This window comes from Mustela nigripes, chromosome 5 (assembly GCF_022355385.1).
Source record: "Mustela nigripes isolate SB6536 chromosome 5, MUSNIG.SB6536, whole genome shotgun sequence".
Taxonomy (NCBI): Eukaryota; Metazoa; Chordata; class Mammalia; order Carnivora; family Mustelidae; genus Mustela; species Mustela nigripes.
The window spans coordinates 100,567,246-100,593,719 of NC_081561.1; the positions used below are offsets into that span (position 1 = coordinate 100,567,246).

General features: G+C 38.9%; 1 long non-coding RNA gene across 1 annotated transcript in view; it reads left to right on the top strand.

The window, feature by feature from the left end:
- LOC132018253 (uncharacterized) overlaps positions 1 to 18,961 on the top strand; it is a 139,695-nt gene extending 120,734 nt beyond the window's left edge. The window contains exon 4 of the long non-coding RNA XR_009404485.1: positions 18,659 to 18,961. This is a non-coding gene — a long non-coding RNA (uncharacterized LOC132018253). The remainder of the gene's footprint in view (positions 1 to 18,658) is intronic.
- Positions 18,962 to 26,474: the final 7,513 nt, after the last annotated feature.

Consider the following 26,474-nt stretch of genomic DNA (forward strand, 5'->3'; position numbering starts at 1 on the left):
GTGTTAACCCTTCTTTGAAAGGTTGGTAGAATTAATCTGTGAATCTATTTTTGAGATTTGTCTGTTGGGAATGTTTTGATTGCCAATTCAATTTCTTTACTAGTAAATGGTCTGTTCAGATTTTCTATTTCTTCCTGATTAAGTTTTGAAAGATTGTATGTTTCTAAGAATTTATCCATTTCTTCTAAGTTACCAACTTTTGAGCACATAATTTTTTGCAGTAGTCTTGTATAATCCTTTGTGTTTCTATGCTGTTTGTTACTTCTCTTTATTTCTAATTTTATTTATTTTGGTCTTCTGTTTCTTTCTCTTGATCAGTCTGGTTAAATGTTTATCAATTACTTTTTATCTTACCTAAGAATTAGCTCTTGGTTTCATTGATCTGTTTTTATATTCTCCCTTCCTTTCTCCCTCCCTCTCACCCTCCTTTCCTTCCTTCCTTCCATCCTTTTTTTTCTTTTTCGTTCTTTTTTAGAGAAGAGGAGGAGGGGCAGAGGGAGAGAGAGAGAATATTAAGCAGGGTCCATGCCCAGTGTAGAGCCCATTGTAGGGCTTAACCTCACAACTCTGAGATCATGACCTGAGCCAAACCAAGAGTTGGACACTTAACAGAGCCACCCATGTGCCCCTGTTCTATTTTCTTTTTAGTCTCTGTTTCATATATTTCCACTCAAATCTTTATTATTTCCTTCCTTCAACTAGCTTTGGATTTTGCTCTTCTTATTTGAGTTCCATTAGGTTTAAACTTAGGTTATTTGGGATTTTACTTTTTCATGAAGCCGGCCCGTAGGTTATTTGGGATTTTACTTTTTCATGAAGCCGGCCCGTATTACCACAAATTTCCCTTTTAGAACTGCCTTTACTGCATTCCCAATGATTTCGAACCATTGTGTTTTTATTTTCACTTGTCTCCATGTATTTTTTATTTCCTCTTTGATTTCTTTGTTGACTCATTGGTCATTTAGAAGCATGTTAACTTCCATGTTTGTGTTTTTTCCTGTTTGTTTGTTTTTTTCCTGTAATTGATCTCAAATTTCATACCATTGTATGAAAAGATGCTTGATAGGACTTCAGTATTTTTGAATTCACTGAAACTTGTTTTATGGCCAAACATGTAGTCTGTTTGGGAGAATGTTCCATGTGCACTTGAGAAGAAAGTATATTCTGTTGGTTTGGGGTATAATGTTTTATATATATGTGTGTGTGTACACACACACACACACACACACACACACACACGTTAATCCATCCAGTTTAATGTGTCATTCAAAGTTGTTTTCTTCTTTGGTGTTGATGATCTATTTGTTGATGTAAGTGGGGTACTAAAGCCCCCTTCTATTATTGTATTACTGTCAATTTCTCTCATTATGTCTGTTAATACTTGCTTTTTGTATTTACATGCATTGGTGTTGGGTGCATAAATACTTACAATTATTATATGCACTTGTTGGATTTATCTCTTTATCATTATGCCTTTCTTTTTCTCTTGTTACTTTGTTTTAAATTCTTTTTTGTTGATATAAGTATTGCTACCTTGACTTTTTTTTTACTCTAAGTATGAAACATCTTTTTCCATTGTTTCACTTTCAGTCTGTAAGTGTCTAAGTCTGAAATGATTCTCTTTCTGCAACATAGGGATGGGTCATGTTGTTTATTCAATAAGCCTGTCTGGTTTTTTGTTTTTTTTTTTATGGGAGTATAAGTTTGTTTACATTTAAAGTAATTATTGATAGTTATGTACTCATTACTATTTTGTTTATTGTTTTCTGGTTGTTTTTGTAGTTCTGCATTCCTTCTTCTCTTGCTCTCTTTCCATGTGAATTATGACTTTCTTTACTGTTATGCTTGGCTTTCTTATTGTTTCTGTGTGTATCTATTATAGGTTTTAATTTATGGTTACTCTAAAGTTCATATATAATATTCTAAGTGTATAGCAGTCTATGTTAAGTTGGTGATCACTCAAGTTTGAATACATTCTAAGATAACTTCATCTTTACTCCTATATATATACATACATATATATGTATAGAGAGAGAGAGAGGGAGAGATGATATATATATATATATAGAGAGAGAGAGAGAGAGAGAGATCTATAGATATATCTTGCTAGAATATAACAAAAGACAGAGGAAAAAAATGAAAATTGAAGACTGTTGTGGGATTCAGAAGTAACCACAATCCTTCCCATCTCCTCGCATCAAGAGGTAAAATGTGGGCTGACTTATGACTTGCTTTGGCCAATTGAATGTGGCAGAATCAATATCATGTGAGTTCTGAGCCTAGTCTTGAGAGGCTTGGCAAGCTCTTTCATATATATGTCTTATATACCTTTTGTTTTGTGAGTCCCCTAATTTTTTTTTGGTGTAATTGACTTTATTACTTTTGTCTCTTAACCTTCAGATAGCTTTATAAATGACTGCTCTATTTCTTTATGTTTGCTTTTACTTATGGAATTTTGCTTTTCATAATTTCCTTCTCATTATGATCTTTTATTTTACACTTAAATAAGCCCTTTTAAAACTTCTTGTAAGACTGGTTTAGTGGTGATGAACTTCTTTAACTCTTGTTTATCTGGGAAACTTTATTTCTCCTTCCATTCTGAATGATAACACTGCCTGGTAGAGTATTTTGGTTGTAGCTTTTTTTTTTTCCTTTTAGCACTTTGAATATAATACCCTCTTCAGATTGCAAAGTTTCTGATGAAAAAATCAGCTGATAACCTTATGAGGTTTCCCTGGTATGTAACTTGTTTCCTCTCTATTGCTGTTTTTGACATTCTCTAAATTTAAATTTGACAATTTAATTATTATGTTTCATGATTGGAAATTCCTTGGGCTTATCTTGTTTGGAATTCTTCGTGCTTCCTGGTCCTTGATGTCTTTTTCTTTCCCCAAATTAGATAAGTTTTCGGCTACTATTTCTTTAAATAATCTTTCCGTGCCTTTCTTTCTTGCTTCTCTTTCTGGGACACCTGTAATGTGGCTATCTGTTTACCTGATGTTATCCATGAGATCCCTCAACCTATCTTCCTTTTGAAAATTCTATTTTGTTTTTGTCATTCAGCTGGGGTCCTTTCCATTGCCCTGTCTTATAGATCACTGATTTGTTCTTTTGAATCCTCTAAACACTGTTGATTCCCTCTAACTTTGTTGTTGTTCTTATTATATTCTTCAACATATTATATTCTTCAACTCAAATTTCCTGGGTGCTCCATTCAGGGAGGCACCCTGGCAGAACAGCTAAAGTGAAAGCAGGGGTTTCCAGGGTGCTCTGCGTTGGGGAATGCCATGGCAAGTTGTCTGGAGCTAATGTGGTATGGCATGTTCCAAGATGCTTTTTGCCTGTGTCACCTTGGTGAGGTGACTGGAGCTGTAGTAAGCACTGACCAGGAATGTCCTGGTATGTGCTGTCCTAGGGCCACCTTCATGTAACAGTTGGGGCTGGAGTAGGTTAAGGGCCCTGGGCTCACTGAGCCGGTAGGCTAGGCATGGTACCCAGGACCTACTCCAAGCTGTTGTTAGGTGGAAATTGTACATAAACTGTCATGCTCACCAGCCTACCAACCCAGACAGTTCTAGCACCAGGTCCCCTGCTGTTTGCCAGGGTTCTGGAGCTGATTTCTTTATACTACAGTTGCTCTTTTAAACTTTTTTCCTTTTTTTCTGTGACCCAGAAAAAATGAATCTGATCATGGTCCCTCAGTGCTATCCCTCCTCATTGCAGTTTGTAGCAACAGGGATTCACTTCATTATTGTGCTTCCATCTCTCTTTTTGTTCTCTCTGTGGTCTCTCTGTCTTTTGTGCAGAAGCTCTTCAGTCAGTCCTCAATTCTGTTTCAGGAAAAATTCCTCTATAAATAGGTAAAGATTTGTTGTGTCTGTGAAGAAGTTGAGTTTAGGGCCTTCCTAAATTGCCATCTTGGACCAGATTCTGTTGTGACCCATTATGAAAATTAGCCATAAGCTGCTACACAGATAGAATCTACTTACTGAAAAAAATTAAAATTTATTGATTAAATATTAAAGATAATTTTGCTACTCAACAGCAAATTATTTGGAAATTTGAATAAACATGAATAAAAAGGTGAAATGTTTACCTAACATAGCTTAAATTGCATTGGGTTATTTAAATTTTTCTTTACCTGTAAGTCACCAGGTCCTATCTACCAATTCAAGGGTAGCTTAGTTCATTGATTAGACTGATTTACCAAGATTAGAAAAATACCACTATCTCATGATTAACAAATACTTACTGCATTGACATAGCCAAATGAGTATACTGAATCTTGTCATGTTATACCCTAGAAATTTATGAGATGAAGCAGTGAGATAATGTAAAAAAATAGCCTGGACTGGGTGTCTAGTGTGCTTTACCAACTCTTTTCTCTCAGCATAAAACTATGCTTCAAGCTCTTCCATAAATACAATAAAATATGGGATGTGAGGGCAATCTTGCTACAACAAGTCACCCCATTGATGGCCAGGGTAGATTCAGCTCATCTGGCTGGCTAGGCAGGTAGTCCCTTCCTCCCTCACCACTCCATGTTCATCCCTCCCAAAGCTGTTTACTTAGTCAAAGAAGACAACCTTCCCCCAAAGAAGAGGACCATTCTTTTTTTTTTTTTTTTAAAGATTTTATTTATTTATTTGACAGACAGAGATCACAAGTAAACAGAGAGGCAGGAAGAGAGAGAGGGGGAAACAGACTCCCTGCTGAGCAGAGAGTCTGATGCGGGGCTCGATCCCAGGACCCTGAGATCATGACCTGAGCCGAAGGCAGAGGCTTTAACCCACTGAGCCACCCAGGCACCCGAAGAGGACCATTCTTAAGTCAAGAGTATATGAGTAGCTGTACTTCCCTGCTAGAACCTCTAAATAAGCTCTCAAGGTCCATTTGTAGGAGAAGGTAGAGTAGTCAAGCTTCCAAGATTCCAGACACATCCAAATGAGGCAGTGCATGTAACAGTCTGCTTTCTAAGAAGAAGAGGAGGAGGAGGAGGAGGAAGAAGAAGAAGAGGAGGAGGAAGGAGGAAAAGGAAGAGGGGGAGGGGAGAGGAGCATGGGGAGGGGAGGAGGGGGAGATTTTTGGTCCATATATTCTGTTCTAGGTACCACCATATTATTCTTTTACTTTTTATTAGTTTTCTAGGGCTGCCATAACAAAATGCAACAGATTGTGTTACTTGAACAAAAGAAATTTATTTTCTCACAATTCTGGAGGGTAGAGTTCATGATCAAGATATTAACAGGTTTGGTTTCTGGGGTCTCTCTTGTCTCTTGCAGATCTTTTCCTTCTTGCTTTGTCTTCAAGTGTGTGTTCCTCCGTCTCTGTCTATATCCTAATCTTCTCCCTTTATGAGGACACCAGTCATATTGGATTAAGACCTACCCACCCTGATGAGCTCAGTTAATCTCAATCATTAGAGGTATACCTTAGAGATAGTGTGCGTTTGGTTCCAGACCACTGCAATAAAGTGACTATCACAGTAAAGCAAGTCATATAAATTGGTTTCTCATTGTATATAAAAGTTATGTTTATACTATGCTATAGTCTATTAAGTGCGTCTATAAAATGCACATTCCTTAATTTAAAAAATACTGCTAAAAAATGCTAAACATCATCTGAGCTTTCAGCAAGTCATAACTTTTTCTGGTGGATGGTCTTGCCTCAATATTGGTGGCTGCTGACAGACAAGGGTGGTGGTTGCTGAAGGTGGGGGTTGGTGTGGCAATATCTTAAAATAAGACAACAAATACATTTGTGACATCAATTGATTCTTCCTTTCATGAGTAATTTCTCTGTAGGATGTGATGCTGTGTGATAGCATTTTACCCCCAGTATGACTTCCTGCAAAATTAGAGTCAGTTCTCTCAAGCACTACCATGATTTATTAATTAAGTTTATGTAGCATTAAAACCCTTTTTCATTTCAACAGTCTCCACAGCATCTTTATCAAGAGGAGATACCATTTCAAGAAACCACTTTCTTGCTTGTCCATGAGAACCAACTCCATCCCTTCAAGTTTGATTATGAGACTGCAGAATTTAGTCACATCTTCAAGCTCCACTTCTAATTCTAGATTTTTTTGTATTTTGCTACTTCCACCGAATCTGCAGTTGCTTCTTCCACTGAAGTCTTGAGACCCTCAAAGTCATCCATGACAGTTGGAATCAACATCTTCCAAACTCCTGTTAATCTTGATATTTTGACCTCTTCCCATGAGTCACAAATGCTCTTAAGCATCTAGAGTGGTGAATCCTTTCCCAAAGGTTTTCAACTTGCTTTGCCCAGATCCATCAGAGGAATCATTACCTGTGGCAGCTACAACCTTACAAAATGTATTTCCTAGTAAGATTTGAATGTCAAAATGACTCTTTGATCCATGGCTACAGAATGGATGTTGTGTTAGTAGGCGTGACACAACATGAATCTCACTGTACATCATCAGAGTTCCTGGGTGATCTGATGGGTTGTCAGTGAGCTGTAATAATTTGAAAGAAGTATTTTTTTTCTGAGTAGTAGGTCTCAACAGTATGCCTATATCTATATATATCTCACATCACACAGTTTCTTTATTCATCATCCATTGATGGAAACTTAAATTTTTTTCCCATGTCTTGACTATTGCAAATAATGCTGCTATGAGCGTGGAGGTGTTTACCAGCACTTGTTATTTCCTGTCTTTTTGATATCCATTCTGATTGCTGTGAGGCAATACCTCCTTGTGGTTTTGATTTGGATTTTCCTAATGATTTTTGATGGTGAGCATCTTTTCATGTGTTTTTGGCCACCTGTATGTCTTCTTTGGAAAAATTTCTATTCAGATCCTCTGCCCATTTTTTAATCAGATTCGGATTTTGGTTTTGTTTTTGCTTTTGGTAAAGAGAAAGAGCATGTGTACACATATCTAGTGTGGGGAAGGAGCAGAGGAAGAGAGATAGAGAAAATCCCAAGCAAGCTCCATACCCAGGGTAGAGCCAGACAAGGGACTCAGTCCCATTACCCTGAGACCATGATCTGAGCCAAAATCAAGAATCAGATGTTTAACCTACTGAACCACCCAGGCATCCCTGTCTGGGTTCTTTATATGAGTTGAGTATGACATTATAAAAAGCACACACTAAACAGCAACTATAGTAATATTAACTGACACTAAATATAAAAAAAGACAATGAGAACCTCATGTATAAAACTCCAAGAGTCAGTGGGATCTGGACAAACTATTATCTCCTTCATTATCTCTTTTTTTTCTATTTAGAAATCACCCTGATGCTCTATTTCTAGAAAGTCCCATTAGATGAGCTCCTGATAATGGCACTAAATAAAAACTTAAATGGGCAATTTAATCGTAAGTATAGAGTACAGATTACACTAAAGATGGAGCAGGGAGGGGCACCTGGGTGGCTCAGTGGGCTAGAGCCTCTGCCTTCATCTCAGGTCATGATCCCAGGGTCCTGGGATCTAGCCCAGCATCAGCTCAGCAGGGAGCCTGCTTCCTCCTCTCTCTCTGCCTGCTTCTCTGCCTACTTGTGATCTCTGTCTGTCAAATAAATAAATAAAATCTTATTAAAAAAAAAAAAGATGGAGCAGGGAGTCCCCACAGACCACTCCTAGGTTTGGTGATTGGCTAAATAACAGGCTGGATTCAGCCTATAGTTGTCTTATAGCTATGATTTATGATAGCACAAGAATACAAAACAAAATCAGCAAAGGAAGAAAGCACATGGGACAAAGTCTAGAGGAAGCCAGGTTGTTATGCTTTCAAGAGTTCTCTCCCAGTAGATACACACATGACATAATTAATCTAGCAACAAGATGTAAAAACACATGAAATGTCTACAAGAGAAGTTCATTAGAGACTTAATGCTCAATGTTCTTATTGTACCCTGGTCAGGTAAGCACTCTTTGCCTAGCTCACACCAAAATTCCAGACTCCCAGAAAGAAAGTCAGTGTTCAGTATAAATGGTATTGTTAGTACAAACAATTTAGCCACATTAAACCACCCTCATCAGTTAAGGAAATACTTTCCAAATTCAAATTGTCAGATGCCAGCTGAAGGCTAACCTTGCAAGCATGTCTTTCTAAGGATAGATGTTTCAGACCTGCTATGTTAACTGTTGTTTTCTGTATAGATACAAAAGCAGAAGCCTGCTCCATGGACACTGGCTGGCTGGCTGCTGTTTCTCCTCTAAATTTATCATACTATAAGGAATCAAGTAAAGGACCCAGTGGGTTCCTCTTCAACATGTCATTTTGCTTGCCATTTTTGTCCCAAGGTTTCACACTTTAGCACCTATTTTGTTGAATAATGAGTGCTTCTTTCCTTCCCTGCCCTTTTTGCCCTACAGAAACATCAGAGCTTCACTGAGAAAACCATACTGAAACTTACAGAGGGTTAATATAGAGCGGGATTGTAAAGCTACAGGGCTGCTTTTCTGGCATTTTTGGTGAGTTGACTCTAGAGACAACTCCCAGGGAGAAATTCCCTTCCTGGTCTGGGCAGTGGCCTCCTCACTGGAATGACTCTGGGGAGGTGAACTGAGTGTTCCAAAGGAAGAGCTCATCTGGCTGCTCAACTAAATACCAGTTGCATAGATTCTAAAGTTTTCTTGAAAAATCTATCTCATTATTTTATATTTATACTTACCCAGTTTTCCACTTCAAGCTAAACAATATAAGCAATGTGTCTTTTCAGAGATAAAAGTAAAAAACTCTCCTGTTATATACCTGCACTCTTTGAGGAAATCGGACATGAATTCAGCTACTTCTAAAGTCACTTGCATTTTAAAAAAATTTTTTTAAAGTTTATTTTCTTGTTTTGAGGAGAAAAGTATTGTCATTCTGTCAAAGGTCTACCAATGGACCTTCTTCTTCCCTGGGTACTCCATGATTTCTCTTCAGGACCTCAGAGTTTGCCACCAAGGCTTCATGCATCACTTTGCCAAATGCTGCCACTGAAATTTGACAGCAGAAAGTGGTCCCTGGAATTTATTAGTATAAAGAGCTTCCAATTCCTCCTGTTCTCTGCAGTCAAAACAGTAAATATTTCATCTGACATCATTTTTTTTCCTTTCTGCAACATGTAGTCAAGAAAGCTGCAACAGGCCCTAGAACTTTCATGCTTCAGTAACTCAGACTTCTACTTAGCTTTCTAAATTCTCCATTTCTCTTTATACATGTAACCCTGCTTGTTAGAATAACAAAGCCTGCCCCTATTTCTTGCTTTCTTTTGTTTCTTAAAATGGCAAAGGTCTTTTACCATTTCATAGTTTTCTGGGACCAGAATCCTTGCTAAGTAGTAAATGTGAGCAGGCAAGCCTGTATTTTGTGCATGGACGTCCTGGAAAATAGGAAATAGGAAATAGGGTGATCTTCGCCTATTGCTACACAGTAATTTATTTAATTTTGCAGCTTTCCATTTGATGATACTCTCTTATTCCCTCTCACTCTCCCCTAAAGAAAATGCTGGACTCTTCTCCATGGTATACAGATGGTAATAAAAATGTTAATTGTGTTTCCTCAATTTGTTCTCACTGTGATGCTTTTTCTGCAACTAAATCAAGTCTGATTTGATTTGGGTAGTTTTATGCATTCACCCTCTCATATCTTGACTATTTGAAGAGTTTTTTTTTAACTGTTCTCCCCTTCCATCCTTCAGCCAGGTGTGATGATACCATTACTTGGAGAAAAATTTTAGTGGTTTCCCTCTTTCCTTTCCAAGTGCCTTGGTCTGGCATTCATTGTTGTCTATAGTTGAGCACCAACCCCCTTTTCATTTCTTCATGTAATATTATTTTATCTCACACTTGATTATTTATTGGTATATTCATATTGGTGTATTGGTATATTCATCTATTCAACAAAATTTTCTGATGGTCTGTTTTGTTTTGAGACATCTTACTTAGTCCCAAAAGACTAATCATCAACTAAGGAGGAAATCATAGTGGAGTTTAATAAGTGGAGATCTGCACATGACAGTATGCATTAAATAATTAATGATAATTTAATTGACTTTGTCCACAAATACTCATCAAACACCTAGGACAATACAAACAGTAGGAAAACACATAAAAGATCTAAATTAAAGGTCATGGAAAGTTTCTTAGAGTTGCTAATGCATAAAGTTCAGTCCTTCAGGACCCCTCAGCAATCAGGCCATCTACTACTTGCTGTCAAAATGCTCCTTGTAGAAGGCACAGCCTGCTTTATTTTCATTCTCATTTCATCATCTGGAATACTTTGTTTTAAAACCTCTCTGATTCTTTGGGGCCTAAATCTAAATGTATCTCTTCACCCTCTGTGATTTCCCTAAGCGAGAAGGAATCGATTACCATTCTAAATTCCTACAGCATGCTGTGCTTTTCTCATGGCACAACTTTCAAGCTATTTTAAATGAATATTGAAAGTAATAAAAAGCAATTTAAATTACATAGATCTATGTATAGCAAAAAGTGCATCGTTACCCCGACTTTCTATCACATTCCTGTCTCCAGAAGGAAGTCCTATCAATAATTTGTTGTGTGTCCACCCAGAGCTTTCACTTTGCATTTCTATACATGTGTGCATGTGTGTGTAGGCACTCACACATAATAGAAGGTAATGTTTTTCATAAACGAAACCATACTCTGCATTGTTTTGGGAATTACATGTTAAGATGATATTTAGAGAGCTCGTGTTGGTACTTAAAAATATAATTTGTTCTTTTCAACGCAATACTTAGATGGACATTTCTTTTCTGACATTCTACTGTTAAAAAAACCTGCCATGTACATTTAAATACACCTTTGCATATGTATGTAAGCAGTTCCATGGATGAACTTATAGATGTGAAATTCCTGTATCAAAGAGTATACATTTACAAAATGTCAGTTGATACTGCAAAATTCTCTTCCAAATAGACTATCCCAGTTTAAACTCCCACAGAGTCCTGAGACCCTCATTTAATGGCATCTTGTAAATATTCGATCTTCTTTAGTCAATGAAAACATAATTCCTTTAGACAGGGACTATGCCTTTTATATTTTAGCATTCCAGGTGACTTCTGGCACAGAACAGTGCTTGGCACATGATATAAACCTGACAAATATTTGTGGACACAAAATGAACTGCATAGATGTAAAACACCAGGTTTTCCCTAAGACAAGGAAGGTGCTATTTAGTCTTTTTGAAGCTCTCTGATCTGGCTTCTATAGGTTGAGCTCCTAACTAAGTGCTTGGTTTTTAATTAATGACATAGTCTACCTAGATGTTGTCTTATAATCAAGATCTTAGATAAGATTTTCTGAGGAGTTAATAGGAAATTCCAAGAGTAAACCTCCAGAGCAGGATAAGAAAATAATGAAAAGGCCTAGAGGTCTAGGGCCTCCTCTTGACACTGTTGGAATGTGGCAGGCAATCCCAAGTGTACAAGAAGGACACAGGTTCATAGTAATCTACCAGTGGAGCCAGGAAGCCTGAACAGGAAATAGTACCTAATGTCTAATTGCTTTTACATTTGTGCACTTTAGGTTAGAAGGTTGGGTTAAACCCCAGTTCCATGACCTTTGGTACTCTGCTCTTTTTGGAAGCCCCTTTGCTCTTCTGTAAATGGAAAGCACAGTCCTCGAGATTTTTGTAAGGATTAAGAATCATCAAGTAAAAGGAACTAGTACAGCACCCACTGTGTAGTAACAGCCTTCTAGTACTGAGTGCTGCCTTCCAGGACACAGAAAAGGACTGCCTCCATTGTACACACAGGACTCACTAAGGAATATTGTTTCTGAAGACGTACTTTTGAATAGCTGTTTTGTCAATTTTATGCATGAGTTTCAAAGCCATATCCTCAGAAAAATAAATCCAGAAATCTATGTAACTACTTTTTGCTTCTCTGTTTTTATAGTTGTTAGATTCTTTGCAATAAAAGCAAACTTTAGTTCTTGACTCAAAACTCCCATATGCATGTCATGCCCAAAACAATGAAAAGGGCAGTTATAGCAATCACAGTGGATATAATGTCCCTCTAAGTTCTAGATGAGGAGTCGCATATCAGGAGATTCTGAGGCCATGAACAATCTGTGAGCCTTTGGGAAGGAAGGCAGTAAGTGCTGAGAGACAGCTTGGATTTCTAGGTTAAGTTATTCTCCAAAAAGTCTAAACGGGCACTGTGCAGACTGCCAAAGCAAAGGGTATGTGAATGCCACCAAAACACAACATGATATGTTCTTTTGCTCTGTATAACTTCTGTTTGTTATTGCTTTATTGTTAATCCTTCTCATTTCTACCCAGCAAAATCCCCTCATCACTTAAGGGCCATTGTGAGACTTCTCATTCAATTCATAGCATTCTTCCTTGAGCATTGTTCTTGAGTAACATTTTTCATATTATGGTTTCCTAATGATTTGTCTGTTTTCCTCCCATAGACCATAAGTACCTCAAAGCTGTCACTTTCATATTTCAATTTCTCTTTCCCAAGGCCTGAGCTTTACACAGTGCCTTGTACTAAGTACTTCTCCAGTAATACTTTTTAAAGAATGGATAAATGACAAGAAGAAGAAATATGGGCTCCGGTATAGTGGGTATATTTGTGACTAGTAAAATGATTATCCCCAAAACAGTTGAAGATGTTCAAGATCCACTTCTTTCATAGGATAATTCTCAGAAGTTAGAATGTGACTCTTTTACAAATTTGTTTATCTACGGCTACAAATACACAAGTAAATGGAATTTCACAGAGTAAGCCCTTAATTAATAGTGAAAGGAACCAGAATTAAACAATGGTATACTTTCCTAGAAAAATAAATAATCCATGAGTGGTCTATAAACAGTGACTCAGGATGCATTGAAAGAATGTGCAGCCATCCTCTTGGATTATCATCTTGGATAATTTCAGTCCAGACCCTCCATCTCAGCTCCAAACTTATTAAATTCTCTCCTCACTGAATGACTCTGGGAAGATTACTTAACCTCTCTGTGGCCTCGGTTACCTCTACTATAAAATGAGATTAAGAACAGTACTCACGGGGCACCTGGGTGGCTCAGTGGGTTAAGCCGCTGCCTTCGGCTCAGGTCATGATCTCAGAGTCCTGGGATCGAGTCCCGCTTCGGGCTCTCTGCTCAGCAGAGAGCCTGCTTTCCTCTCTCTCTCTGCCTGCCTCTCCATCTACTTGTGATCTCTCTCTGTCAAATAAATAAATAAAATCTTTAAAAAAAAAAAAAAAAGAACAGTACTCACCAAATAGGACTACTACAAAGAATAAATTAATTCATATGTATATAAAGTATTTTGAATAGCACCTGACATGTAATATATGATGTGTTTGCTGTTTCTAGTTTCAACATCTCTATTTGATCGTTTCAGTAGTACCCAAACCTACATGTCTGAAATCAAACATATTCACTTCCCAAACCTGTTGTACCTCCAGTACTCCCTGTCATAAGCAAGGGTACCACTATTCATGTAGTTATAAAAATGAAAAGCTAAGCTCCATCCTTTATACCTCTTCTCCTTAGTCCTCCCATCCAAGCTATCAATAAGGACTGTCTATTTTATTCCTAAGTACCTCTTGAGTCCATCCCTTTCTCTCCATCTCCTTTGGCTCAGGTCATGATCCCAGGGTCCTGGAATGGAGCCCCATGCAGCATGTGGCATTGGGCTTCCTGCTCAGCGGGGAACCTGCTTCTCCCTTTCCCTCTGCCCGCTGCTCTGTGTCAAACAAATGAATCTTAAAAAAAAAAAAAAAAAAGTACATTTAGGCACAGCTAAGTGAGAGTGAGAGGATGCATCCTGGGGTGAATTATTAACACGCTGGGACTGCAGAATGCCCCATACCACCTTGGGCTACACTAAGAAGCCAGCCATCCTGACAGTGAGGGGGAATATGGATGCTCTCCCCAGTCCCTCTTGAGAACACAGCTGACAAATAGTGTTAAACAAGAGGATGAGGAGAAGGAAACATGCATCCAACACAGACAAGGGACTGCATACTTTTGTGGACTTCAAGATCTAGAATCAAGATCTATGAATGAAAGGAGGCCGATTTATGTATAAAGAGTTTTCCAACATGAGAACTTTATAAAATGCTTTCTCAAAGATAAAGTTCTATATTGAGTGATGTATTAAACTGGGACTCCACGGCTACCTCTCAGAAATGCGATGGAAGATATCCCTCTATTGGGGAAGGGAGTTTGTGCTAGATGACAATTAACTTCTCCAACTCTGAGCTGCTTCGTTCCGATGAACTGGTGGTGGGAAACTCACCTGGCTAAACCTGATGTGATAGAATAGATTATTGGTTAGGAAATAGTCCTCTGACTCCTTCCCCCTGGGGTAGACTGTAATTCCTTAGCCCCACTGATTTTAGGCTTGGCCATGTGACTTGCTTTAGTCAATGAAATGTTGGAGGCTGTGGCTCAAGTAGAGCCTTTACATGTGCTTGCTCAGTTCAACTCAGCTCTTGAGCCCCTGTGATCAACTGTGAGGTACTCCCAGTAGCGACTGCCCCTTCAGCCTCAGCTTCAGAATCAACACATGTAGATCTAGGCCTGAACCCAGTCCACAGCCTGCAGCCAAGATCAGCAGATCGTAGCTGATTCCCAGATCCATGAGTCTGAGAATAAATCCTCTTTATTGTAAGCCACTGAGCTGTGAAGGAGTTCATTCAGGATTTTTATGACAAAAGCTGACTTACAAATACCCGATTCTCCCTAAACTGAGATAATTCCAACTTTTTCTCATATTAGACCCTTTACTGTTCGTGGTTCTCCTTGTGCCTCTCTTGTCTTGTGATTCCACCTTGTACAGTTGTACAGGGCCAGAGAAGGAAGGTGAGTGAATGCCAGAGAGTTGACATGCTATCCTATTTACAAAGATGGCCTTGAGGTTAAAGGCCATCAAGGAACTACCGGGTTTGTTTTTTCTTTACCTCCTTGAAACAATAGAAGGAAAAACTCTAGTAGTCCTGTGCTGTGCCCTTCTTTTTGTGGTCTCCTGGAAGTTCTTACACCATCTTCTTGCTCTCTCCTTACTTAGGTAACAGGCAGTACTTGGGGAAATCTATCAGATTACAGAAAGGGCTTCTTCCTTTTGTGGGCCCCAAGTTTTGAGTCCATGTTATAGTGTTCTCTGAGAACTCATTCAGGGAGAATTTAACAGGAAGTCAAAATCCACTTCTGCCCTCATCCTGCCTTCTGGACAAGCAGAAACCAGCCTGAGCTTCCAAGAGTCAGAGCTGGGCATGTGAGGATCGAGGGGAGAGATACTAGACCGTGGACTGGGTAGAAAGGTAGAAACTAGGCATAAAATGGGCGGGATGAGCCCAGAGAGATCCCCAAAGGTGATCTGCTGCCTTCTCTAAATCATCTGTGGCCTCTCTGGGAGTGGGTGGTCCTTTCAGATACTTCTCCTTTAAAGCCTTAAATTCTAAAATTGCTTGTGCCAGCTTTCTTTGGTAACCTTTCATTTCTGGGTTCCATATGGTATGTGAAAGTAGAAGAAGGAAGAAAGGGTGGATGTGAGTGACAGTACAAGAAACATTTCCTTTACATTTGGACAGAGGGAACAAGTGGCAAACCTCGGATCTGCAGGAATCCAGCCTGATTTTTAGCTCTGCCTGGTTTGTTGTTGTATTTCCCTCTCCTTTTATCCTTCCAGAATAAGATACTTTAACAAAAGAGACAAGTATATTTACATTAACAAAGTGTTATGAGTTAATTGGAAAGGAGAGAGAAAACAATCTATGTGTGCAAGGATGATAGGAAAGAAAGATGAACAGAAAGAACTTGTGCCAAACACCATACCAGAGAGTTGACACAGTTTTTCACTCAATACTCACTTTCTTAACATTAAGTCCTTTTTTAACCTTTCTGACATAGAAATAAGGAAACAGACAAAGAGAAGTTCAATAACTTGCTCTAGAGCCCGCAGCTAATTGGAGAGTTAGAAAAGATCCCAGGTAAGCTAAGATTAGAAGCCATTTCTACCTCTAGAAAGTGGAACAAATGATGAATATCATTTAGACTTAATCCTACACATATTCAAGTGTTGCACGATTTGAGAGACAAAAAAAAGGTCCTTTAGTCCTAAGTGGATCTTGCACTTATTTATTCTGGGGCCTAGATTTCCACTATTATATTTCCCTTTCACTGAGCTAAACCCGCATTTGCCCGACCAGGTTATGAGTAGCCTGGCCGGTATGTGGCAGTGTGCTTGGAGATAGTTATGGAAGAATCCTGGTATGTTGTTCAAGAACAGGGATTTCATGCCAAATTATGATGGAAAAAGTTAGCAAAACAAACATTGATATTTTATAAAATGCAAATCTGAACTGAGTTTAAAAGCTAAAACGTGAGAAATTTCATGTTAGCTTTATGCCACGATCCCAGCATATGAATCCAAGCATATGAATTCCTTCAGTGAATCCTCATGAGCTACTTTGTTGGAAAAGTTTCAGGTGTCCTAGTTGAAGGTACCTTGTCCTAGGAAGCCTCTGGGAAAACAAAAACCTCTTGACTGGTAGTGGTGAGGAAACATTTACATTCCCTGCCAAATATGAGGACTTGAGGACAGATGAATTTATTAGCTTAGGTTCACCATCCCAGAGAAAATACTTGAAGCAATGAGACCCCAGAAGCATAAGTTTGACTGAATTCTGGGAACGCAGAAATAATTTCCGTTGAGCAACACTGGGGAAGTGCCTCAGTGGAATGTCAGGATAATATATGTAAGGGATGGAGTTACTAAAGAGGTCAACTTTTCCTCTATCAACCATTCATTCTTCATCCCACACCCCTTGTTAGAGAATCTTCCCAGGCTCCCTTCCCAGTGAGAATGCTCAGAGAGACCTGTTAAATAAGGGAGCCAACCACATGATACACTCTTTCCTGCAGTCACAGCTGATTTAGCCAGACGCAGATACCAGACCCAAAACAATGCATTTGGAATGTGTTTGTGTATATGAAAAAAGCCAGGAATCCTTGTATTCAGGAATAGGAAAGTCGAAGTTCAAGATCTGACTTTAGTTCTTGTGAGTTGAAGATGATATAAAGCTAGAGATAATGGTAGCCATGTGCATGCTACAGCAGGGAAAGCCAGTGTGCCAAACAGAAAAGACAAAACCAGATGTGCAAGGGAAAGCAATCAAGAGAACAGGCAGCTCTGGAGAGAGAAAAGCTGGGACTTTGGTTTCTGAGTTGTGGTCCCTTGTGAAGTCTGGCTGTTTTTGGTGAACTACCTCTGTACCTTACCCATGAATTCCCCTCCTTGCTTAAGCTGGCTAAAGTGGTTTTCATTGTTATTAAAGTTTCCTAACAAAGACAGAGGGATGTGATCAAAACCCCTTTACTTGGGTGTAGAGTTACTGTGTAATTTATCATCTTAAATGGGACACTTGGGGGCACTGTTAGTAATTACACTGACAAACAAGAAACCCAGAATGTATAGCCATCCTTCCTCTGTGGTGAAGAAGGGAAATGAGATGTTACCTGCTTGTATTTCCCAGGCACTGTTAGCTGCTTGATACAGGCCATCTTGTTTGGTGGTGACAACAATCCTATCACGCTTGTCCTCTCTCCAAGCAGGAAGTAGAGTTAGAGGGATTACACAGGAAGCAGGTGGAAGGGCCAGGAAAGGAGCCCAGGTCTAGCTGACCCCAGGTTCTGTGCTCTTCTCTCCAGGCTCTTTTCCTCCATACAAGTGTTGCATGGGGCTCAAGCTGTACTAGTCCATAGTCCCCAGATTAGCATTCTGCAGGGTTGACAGCAATGATCAGTGAAGAGAAACACATGCAATTACACTAATCTCTCAGAAAACTCATGCCCACCCTATTGACACAAGGATGATGTCTATCTAGCCTCATTCTTGTTTGAAACACCTTTCAGCTGAAAAAGCACCATAAAACAAAATTTCCACTGGGAAAGAAGGAAATTGAAGCAATTCTGAGACAATTTAGGAGAAGCCCCCGTCTTCACCTGAGTTATCTGAGCAGGGCAGAGCACAAAAGATTAGAGGTCAGAATTTTTCAAATAATTGCTTATTTTCCTGGTCCATCAGGTTTAACTCACAGGCTTGCTTTTGTGAGCATGTATGGTCCTTGCCACACAGTGAATAAGCACCAATTTCTAGAAGAGCTGTATGGCAAAAGAAAGAGGTGATGGGAGAGTAGATCTCGATATTCTAATTAAGACTCAAGTGAAAAATCTCTTCATTAAAATTCTAATGTGATCCCGGTTTTATTTCTACTAAAATGCCAAATATAACAGGAAAATAATTTGTTCTAATTTCTATACCCCTTCTCTTATCAGGCACTTTTAGCCCCCAGGACTAATCCAGTCACAATCAAGCAATTATCTGATGATTGGGGCTTCTGGGAATTGCCAGCCATTGTGGGGAGTGTGCCAGGTTCTTTCTGAGTCTGAAAAAGGGATCAGTTCCTGCCAACTGCACCCACCTGTTTATCCTTGGTAAGGGGTAGACTGCCAGGAAAGTAATTACATCTTAATTCAAGGCAACGTGACCTAGATAGATAGTGAGTTCTCCTACCACATTGATCTAGCTTTGAAGAAGAGGCTCCAGCACCAGGTTGAGAAGCAAGCAGGACTTTATCCACTTAGAGTCCCAGGTATTTTTCCTGACACTACTTTTAGGACTACTAATGAGTTTGCCCTTGTGTGGTTTCTTCACAGCATGTATTTCCAGTGGAGTCCCTGACCTTGTGAGAAGGTAGAATGACAGAAGAATTTGGAAAGAAGTTGTAGAATGGAGAGGAGAACACAATTTGGGTTGAAGAACTATTACAGCCCCACAGTACTGCGCATTCTGAGGTCCGAGGTCTGATCTCATAAGCTATGATTCTGATCACCTATGGCTGAGGCCATGTAATAACCATTGCTGTCATTTTGCAAGTTATTTGAAGGTCAGAAAAATACATTTGACACATGGTAAATCTTACTGAACCTTGTAAAATGGAAATGTGAATTTTTTTTATATTGCAGTGATAACATAATTGAGAAAAAAAATCTTTTTAAAGTAAAGGAGAATAAAATATGATTATTTTTTAAGAACTTTGTGGACTAGTGTAGCACTCTTGGTGCTATAGCCCATCCTACACAGTATTTTACCAACTTTTTCTAGCATACTATCACCATGGTTAAGGGACCTCATGGTCTCTCTTTTGAATGACTTAAATCCTTGAGAATTTTCCAAGTGCTTACATTATTCTTACTGTTTCCTCACCCAAGTTCCAATTGAGATAAATAATTTTTTTTATTACCCAAATGCATACCCTCAATGCATGTATGTACACCAAGCATCTTTTAGTGGTCTGCACTTAGGAAACTATTCCTCTACAAATGATCGCCCTGGTCAGTGCTAAGTAATCAGGGAAATTCATTTATTCTAGCAGCATAAAAATAATCAAATAAGGAACAGAATGACACAAAACAACTCTTGATCATAAAGGCAAGTGAATGTCCAACACAACTCCTAATTGGGAAATGAATCCCATCACTGACTCAGGATAATTCTATATTACTATAGTGATATTTTTACTGTTTTCCTCTAATAACTCACTTTCTTCTAATAGGCCTTAAAGAAAACCTATATTTTTATTCAAAGATGCAATAATGACTTCTTTTTTTTAATTATTAATTTCTTTTCAGCATAACAGAATTCATTGTTTATGCACCACACCCAGTGCTCCATGCTCAATAATGACTTCTACACAGAACCACCATTAAATAATTTTTCCTGAGAACCTTCAATTAAGTTTAGCTTTCTAGAAATCATTGTTTTGAATCTAGTTTTCTTCCTGGTGGTCAGAATGCAAATGTTCCAGAAATGTTTGTCTTCTCTTCTAGTTTTCTACCCTACTATTGACTTTGACCTTTAAATTGGATAAAAATAATATAAATAGAGATGACTGTTCCTTAAAAAAATATAGCATTTTATTGGATATAATAATAATATAGCTTTATAATGTTATAATGGTACCAATTTTCCTGGAGGGCCTGAACTTTGTTTTGAAATCCTATGCAGTGATTTAAAAAGTGCTGTGTCATTACATCTTGCTGGATCTTAAAGGTATCTTTTTATTCACTAATTGCACGTGATACCTCACATTTTAAATTTTGGCCAAAGAACTGAACTGATTCCTATTGGGAAAAGAGGGAGAAAGGAGAAAAGAAATAATTAGAGCAAGAATATGATTATAAATATTTGATATAGTTACATTAGGAATTAAAGACAGGTTGAAGCTGAGGTTGTGTAGTTTTAACAGTGACCTGTCAAGTTTTATTATAGCCTTTGGGCGTCAGTTTGCTCCACCTATTAACGCTCTGGTCTTCCCTCATTTGTTAACAGCTGGCCAGCAACTCGCTTTTGCCCTGGGATTTTTAGTCATGCGGGTATGGTTATTGTCAATGCCTTTTGAAAGATTTATGACTAAAAAAATATTTTACAAGCCTTTTGAAAAACAGAGGCTGTCAAGTAAATTGGATGGCATTTCTGTCCTATTCGATTCCTGGTGTCAGACCAAGACCTCTATTAAAATCAAAGAATGCAATCAGCGCTTCACGCACTGTCCCTTTCTGCAGCTGTGGTTTGGCAAAAACCTGAAGATTTGGTAGCCCAGAAGGCCACATGTCCTGAGCAGGTACTTTCCTCCTTAGCAGCAGCAGGATTATATGTCACTGAGCATCACACAGAGGCCTGAATCCTGCCTTACTCCCTCCACTCAGACACACGGTCTGTGTGGGAATTGCTCCCCGGGGAATGAGACATCAAGATTTCAGTCACTCATTGAAATACTGCTCCATTAAACACCACCTCCATTTTGCTGTGCCAGACACACGGGCAGGTACAAGTGCACATGCTTAACTTCTCTGGGCTAGGAAGTTGAGAAGAAAAAGCAGAGCCAGTAGCAGCAAGCTCCAGGTTCCAAGGTTTCCAACAACAGCATATCTCTTGTCTCACTGGTTTCTATTAATTTTTAAAATGTTCTTCTAAATCAGACAAGAGAGTTTCAGCCAGGACAGCATTGTATTTCTGAGAAAGCATATAAAAACCAAACTTTAAATTTCAGTAAACAAAGGCAACTTGAATTCTAAGTCAGAAAACTTTAATTTCATGTTTGTCTTGAGCAAGCTTGCCTAGGAGCCTGGGTATGGGAAGTCAGAATGTAGAATGAGCTCCGAGACGGGGTGAAGGACTAGCTCTTGAGGCTAGGACTGACAAGCCTTGTTTCTCCAAAGGCAGATGCCAAGGGTGGCACTGGGAAAGGATGGCCCAAGTTCTGGACTTTTCAAGGTGAACTCAGAGCCTCAAAGAAGAAATGATGAAAATAAATAGCTGGCTTCCTGGACGAGGAGGAGGAGGAGGGTCATTCACACAGATTCACAGGCCCGAGACAGTTGGAGGGTGCTTCCTGATGATACAGAGGAAGACCCAGGGATCCAGGGAGGACAGTTACTTCTATCAGGCTCAGTTATGTGATGTGGGGGTGGGGTGCTGGGAGGCAAATGAACTAAAGGTAGGTGAGGATTTTTTTTTAATTTAGTTTTCTCTTTATTTGTTTCACAAGTTTAACAGCATCTTCCCAGTTTCATTGGCTATTTTCTACCCTACATCTGATGTCTTCCAGGGTGCATACAGATACTGTTGTACAGTGTGAGAACCGGGCATCTTAATCTGGGCCCTCACAGCACACAATAGCATACCACATGCAGGGAGTAAGATATACTGCTCTCCTGAAGACATTAGAAAAAGCACATTAGTTCTGAAGCTATTCAAATAGTTATTCAGAATAGCTAGTTCGATTTGCTGTTCTGCCTTGACTGCCATGGCTCAGTAGAGAAAAATTCATTTAAAAAGAAAACAGAAGTATTTCAGACCTGCTGTTTGAAAATAGGCTCTTGGAAGACAGTTTTTACCTGGTTCAAAAGACAATCCACAAAGGAATCATTCATTCATAAAGAAGGCTCACAACTGTTAAAGTAAGACAGCTCTGTCTTATTAAGGATTTCTAAAACAGATTTAAAAGTGGAAGAAGGGTTGGGAATCTTTGTCATCTGCTTCCCATGTGGTAGCAGACACAGGTGAGGATTATTTTGAAATACAGTTTGGGTTCAGAAACCAAACAGGGGCACCTGGGTGGCTCAGTGGGTTAAGCCGCTGCCTTCGGCGTGGGTCATGATCTCAGGGTCCTGGGATGGAATCCCGCATCGGGCTCTCTGCTCAGCAGGGAGCCTGCTTCCCTCTCTCTCTCTTTGCCTGCCTCTCCATCTACTTGTGATTTCTCTCTGTCAAATAAATAAATAAAATCTTTAAAAAAAAAAAAAAAAGAAAGAAAGAAAGAAAGAAAGAAACCAAACAGTTGTCAGGAAATTTTCTTCAATTAGAGTTTCTGCAAAAGTGAGCAAAAGGATAAAAGAAGGTTCTAACATACACGTTGGACTTTGTCCTGGCTCGCACCGTGCAGTGACACTGTAAGAGGAAGAATTTCACTTTCTTCTGAATGATTAAAAAAAAAAAACTATTAAATATTATAAGCTAAGAGATTTTCTTACATAAATCACCCAACTGTATGTCTCTTGGTATTTCCACTTTAACGATTATTTCAACTACTATGCTTTCTAGACATGCCATAGTCAACATGTAGCAAAGAATAGGGAGGGGAAGGTTCCCGTCACCTTGCCCTATTCTCTCTACATTGTTGAAAGTTAACTTCTTTGACCTTTATAGTTCAGTGTTTTGTCCCATTCTGTGTATGGTAGAGAGAATAATGGCTCCCCAAAGATGCCCATATCTGAGTCCCAGAACCTGAGAGTATATTACCTCACATAGCAGAAGGGACTTGGCAGATATAATAAAGTTAAGGGTTTTTTGGTGGAGAATTATCCTGCATTGTCTGGGTAGGCCCAGTGTAAACATGAAGGCCCTTAAAAGGGATAGAGGGAGGCAGGAGAGTAAGAGAAATAGACATGACAGTGGAAGTAGAGGTCAGAATGATGCAATTCCTGGCTTGGAAGATAGAAGAGAGTCGCAAGCCCAGGAGTGTGAGGAGCTTCTAGGAGCTGGAAAAAGCAAGGAAATGGATTCTCCTCTAGGTCTTCTAGATAGAATGTGGCCATGCCAATACGTTGATTTTAGCCCATTAGACCCATTTTCTGACTTCCAACTTCTAGAACTAAGAAAACAATGTTGTTTTAAGCCACCAAACTTGTGATCATTTGAAGCAGCAGCCACAGAAAACTAATTCAGTGGCTCACCATGTATCTGGGAATAGAGAAAGATAATCATAATGTTCTTTTCCCCCACCCTCTGGTGGATGATGTCTGGCAGTTCCTGATCCAAAGGTGCTAGGGAACTAGGTACTGACCATTGAGAATTTATTCAGAGCCCAATAAGCAGCCATTTCCTTCTGAGCAGTACCAGCCTTGCCTTGGACTTGGGACACTTGTGCTTCTGAACCTGTGGCTCTTGGGAGTTGCACAGAAGAGCTTGTGTTCCTAATTTCCTTACCTTCTATTTCTGTCCCCAAGGCTTCAGTGGCATCATCCAGAGCACATGGCATGTTGTAGGCAAAATCTTCTCTGTCAAGGAGGACCCGAGGAAGTTTCTCGGTGCCAAAATAGGCGGTTTGCATTGGCGTTAGTGATGTTTGGCTACAGACCACATGACTCACACAAATTTTCACTGAATCCTTGGTAAATCTCTCCTCAGGTGGAGTATGCGATGAAATAGTGTCCACTTGGAATAAACGATCATTTGTGGCAAGATGGAGAACAACTCAGTTTCTTTGACTCTTCCTCAGACATTGTGACTTGATCTAATGAAAATGGTTCTTTCTATTCTTTTAAGAATAAAGTTATGACTATTCAAAGTTCATATGCACGGTTCCAGCCTATATGGGGCTCTTGAGGAAGTTGGAAGAAGCCAGACTTGAATGTCTTCATTATGACACTCCTAGTCAGCTGTCAGAGCTCAACTCACTGTTCTGACTTTGCAAAGCTGTAATGCTGAATATAGCGCATTGATATTTTTAAAAAACTCTCTGGGTGATTTTAATGCACAGCCAAGGTTACAAGCCACCCTTGCAGGCACTTTCTATATTAAGAGTTTTAGAATAATTACATACTTTTGTCCTCAAAACATCTCTATAAGTTAAGTACCATTAATATCCCCATTTTACTGAATGAGAAAGCAAAGCATGGAAAGGTCATATAATTTGTCCAAAGATACACAATATGCAAAGGACAAAGCTAGGATTCAAACCCGGGCTCCAGAACCTGATATGTGTTTTCCCTATTGCCTTGTGCAGAGTTGAATCCTAAGCACACTGCAGAGTCCCTACTACTCAACGCATACTTGTTGAATGAGTAAATGAAGAAATAAGCAAATAATAGCAGCTATTTGTGAAATTGGTTTTCAATTAAATTATTGATGGGTGTGGGTCCAGTGTTCTTAATTTAAAAGTGTTTTCACACATTGTCTTATTTGTTCATTTGTGACATTTTTTCTATAGACCTTCTTAACTTTTAATTTTCAAAACAAAAATCTAGAATTAAAAAGGAAAATCCTAAGAGAAAAAAATAGTAGCATTTTATCCAAATCCATAAAAAATTGTTATTTGTGTGTGTGTGCTTATATTCCAGGATTCTTAGGTATATAAGTTCCAAAATTACAGTTTTATTTTAAATAACTATATTTCTTATATTAAGAAATTCAATTTTAGGTAGCCTAACAGCTGAATTAATCTGAAATGGTTAAAATACGTTTTATTTGATTCCACTTTTAAAATACTGATTTGCCGGACAAAGACAACTATCATATGATCTCCCTGATATGAGGAAGTGGAGATGCAACATGGGGGTTAAGAGGGTAGGAAAAGAATCAATGAAACAAGATGGGATTGGGAGGGAGACAAACCATAAGTGACTCTTAATCTCACAAAACAAACTGAGGGTTGCTGGGGGGAGGGGGGTTGGGAGAAGGGGGGTGGGGTTATGGACATTGGGGAGGGTATGTGCTTTGGTGAGTGCTATGAAGTGTGTAAACCTGGCGATTCACAGACCTGTACCCCGGGGATAAAAATATATTATATGTTTATAAAAAATAAAAAAAATTTTAAAAGTGGGTTTAAAATACTGATTTGCCTAAAAAAAAGACTTTACTTTTATAATATTACATATTTCATCCCCTCGAGGTGACAGTGTCACCTCCCTGATTATTTGACAATAAGAGAATTCACTCTTCATTCTATATAAATCTAAAACTCCCTTTAATATTAATGGAAGTAGAGAAGCCAGAAATAAGACTAATTCATTTAAATTTAGAGCAACTTGTTCCATGATGGCTTTTCTTTTCTGTAAAAATATATAAAACTCAGGAGATGCAAAAGCAGGTTTTGCTATAAACTGCTTGTGCACTAAAATAAGATTAGAAAGTGGAGGAAAAGTAGAACAGTAATTGTGAATTGCCTTTTTTATTATGGTTGAAGGCACTTTCCTGTTCAATAATTTTAATAAAGAAATCCCCCTAGCTATCCCCTGATCAGTTTGAGCATAATTCAAGCATTACACTCATTGTTTACATTGTTCCCTTGGGTTTATACCTTCATGGTTTCAAATTATGTATAGCATCCTGCCAAGACTTAGATCGGTGTACCATAGTTAAAAATCAGATTCCAAAGCAACTAGAAATTCATGTTTTTCGTGTTTCAAAACAAAATCCTATTTACAGTAAACCTATCATTTTTTTTTTAATTCAGCAAATCATCAGTAGAATTATAGACCACTCAAAGAAATAAAGTTCAAGTGAACTTCATAGTGTTTTCTTCTTCAAATTCTCAGCTAAATATCTTTAGGTAGGTCTCTGAGTCTAGGCTGTTACTGTAAAGGATTCTCAGCTTTCTAGATGGCTGTTAACCAAATACTTAAGATGTCACACACACAGTTGTGCTACCATCTTCCATATGTATGTGCTAGATGTTAATGTGATTCCTGCACGTCCAATTCATTTTTTTAATATCTTATTTATTTATTTGACAGAGAGAGAGAGAGACATCATAAGTAGGCAGAGAGGCAGGCAGAGAGAGGGAAGCAGGCTCCCTGCTGTGCAGGGAGCTTGATGCGGGCTCAATGCCAGGACCCTGAGATCATGACCTGAGCCGAAGGCAGAGGCTTAATCCACTGAGCAACCGGGGAGCCCCAAGTCCAATTCGTTTTTAAGTCTTAATTAAGTCACTATAACTGTCTCATGATATATCTTCTCTGTCAGTGGGCAATTGCTCTGGGGAAAAGATAGTATTATATAGTATTTCTTACAATTAAGAAGACATCTTTGATTAAAAACTAGAGCAGAGGGGCACCTGGGTGGCGCAGTGGGGGAAAGCCTCTGCTTTCGGCTCGGGTCATGATCCCAGGGTCCTGGGATTGAGCCCTGCATCGGGCTCTGTGCTCAGCAGGGAGCCTGCTTCCCCTCCCCTCTCTCTGCCTGCCTCTC